The following is a 2,705-nucleotide window of genomic DNA, read 5'->3' on the forward strand; positions in this document are numbered from 1 at the left end:
CCTTCGCGGTCCCACCAAATGATCCCAAACTTTATGCATATCCAAGGATGACCATGGCATGCATGCATGACAAGTATCATTCATTTCCGACACTCGATGCATTTTCTAGGGTTTTTCCCGCGACAAAACCCTACAACACTGCCCCCACGTGACGCAACGTGCGTTCTGTGTCCTGCACACCTTGCCTGGGGGACCACATTGGCCATGCCCACATGGTCCCAAAAGTTGGGGTCATCTCATGCATGCCTCCACATGCACCATGTACAAGCAGGACCATTCGGGTCTGCCGAAGGGCAGGTCTGAAAGTGGTTTTTGTTGCTGGTCCCATCAATTAGCAAGTCATAAATAGGACAACATTTAATCATACATATTTGAAGTGAATTTGAAAACTATGAGAATAAGTGATATGGAATTATAAACATGAAAAAACAATTAGGAATAAGAAGGAGAAAACATAAAATAACAAGAAAACCAAATTAAAAGGGAAAGAGGAACAATACATTTGAAAATATAATATTGCAGAAATGATAGAGATACTATAAATATTGTTGAACATATACAAGTATACAATAACTAATAGGTGTCACAAATATTTTTTATTGAGGGAAGAACCAATGACATTTATTTTGAGGGAAGAAACAATGTAGAGGTAGGTAGGCCGGCCCAGACCGCAAATAACTGTCGGATCCATATTGTGGGGCCCACCACGCTGCGCTTTCCATGCACATCGATCACATGCACGTCGGTCATGGGAGTAGTTGCCGTTCTGTTACACAATTCCGGGATCGTGTTAATCCAAATGTTCCTAATCCCTACGATTGAGGAGCACATTCAGCCTCAATTCAACGGAGGAAAATATAGATCACGAGATTGGCCACAGGGAAGTTACGACGACCTAGGAGACGACCTCGTATATAATATCCACCTCCTCGCACATGTCGTCGTCTAGATTGCCTCCTGCCGGCGAGTCATCGACAGCTCAGTCCACCGCATCCCACACGCCACAAAAGCCCCGAGAAGATCAAGGTCGTCTGCACGTGTTGGCCGCCCTCGACGAACTACGTGGAGAACGCATCGCCAACTTCTTTCATCTTTGTCGACCGATCAACTAAGTTGTCCTCCTTACCTCGCGCCTTCATAGCAAGCTAGTTCCCCCGTCTTGTTGCTTTGATGGACTTAGGTTTACCACATATTTTCAACTAGCTAGTATCAACTCGACTAGATGCGTTCTGACCAGATGGCATACATGAACTAAATCTTTGGTTCTTTCATAGCATGGTAGAATAAGATGTTGTTTCTTGAGAAACATGATGCAATAGATTTTTTGTCACATGATCCAATTATATTTTTGTCACACGATCCAATTATATTATTGTACGCATAGAACATTAAAGAGTTATAAGCATTAGATGTTGATGAACCTCAAATAGGTACCATTGCTATAGACTGTAGTTATTTACAGCTGATCAATTTGTCACCCTGTTAATAATTTATCTCATACTCAAAGAACTCGATCAGATTCAAGTAAATTCAATTACCAATTGTAGTTATTTTTTTATTGCCTCATATCAGCACACACTTGGCTGCATGTTGCTGTATACATGGTGCTAGTTTTATATTTACATTAGTGTTATTCTTGCATTTTTGTTTGCTATTGCCAGAAAGTTTTATATTTTTGCATGTCTATTGTTATTTTTGCATTAGTGTTCGCTAATGTCACGAAGTTTTATATTTTCTTTCTACAGGATGGACGAGCGGAATGGAGAAATAGTGTGCGCTGTTGAAAAATGGTGCAAGCTTGTTGCCGCTCTATCGAGCGGTCAACGCGCTAGAGTGCCGATACAACATTGCGCAGCATGCTGCAGATACCATCTATTAAGATGTGTACCCTACTGATTAGGTATATGATTGAGAATTTTGATGCCAGCAAGTCCAGATTCATCATACAAGAGCAGGTTGGGGAGGTGACTCTCGGGGCGGTCGACGTCGAGTGCATCTTTAACCTCGTGAACCAAGGACTCTCCGCTTCGGACATTCTGATTGAAGAAGGAGAGGGCATGAAGGAGCGGGTGCCGCCACAATTTCTCAGTAAGACATCGGAATACATAGTGATAGATAATCTCATTAAGGACATAATTAAAAGTAAAGCCACCGACGATGATTTCCTTCGGAAATTAGTCCTTGTCCTGTTAGGAACAATTATTGCTCCCATGTCGAGCAAGATTGTGCCAAAGCAGTACTACGCTTTGGTCCATGATGTGAAATGTATTTCAAAGATTAACTGGAATGCGCTCACCCTGCGTGTTCTCCTCGATTGCCTTCGCATAGTCAAGAAAGGCAAACACCTCCGCCAATGGCCGAAAGGCAATTTGGCTCTGTTGCAGGTACACATATGAGACCTGTTGCATAATGTCAATTATTATATCGCTGCAATTTGATGTGATGTATTGTACTAACTCTAAATCCTTATATTTTTTTGTAGTACTGGTACTAGGAGAAGGTGCAACCTGTCAAAGGCGATTGCGCCTATATTCCCAACTTGTCCATACAACCTCTTATGAGGAACTGGACCGAAGGTGCAGCCACTAGGAGAGATCGGTTCGACTATGACAATGGGTGCAGCCACTAGAATATTTATTTTTAATTCATCACATGTACTTCAATATCGCATGCAGATCGAAAATAATATCACCCAAGAGTATAGG

The sequence above is a fragment of the Triticum dicoccoides genome, chromosome 4A, assembly GCF_002162155.2.
Source record: "Triticum dicoccoides isolate Atlit2015 ecotype Zavitan chromosome 4A, WEW_v2.0, whole genome shotgun sequence".
Classification (NCBI taxonomy): domain Eukaryota; kingdom Viridiplantae; phylum Streptophyta; class Magnoliopsida; order Poales; family Poaceae; genus Triticum; species Triticum dicoccoides.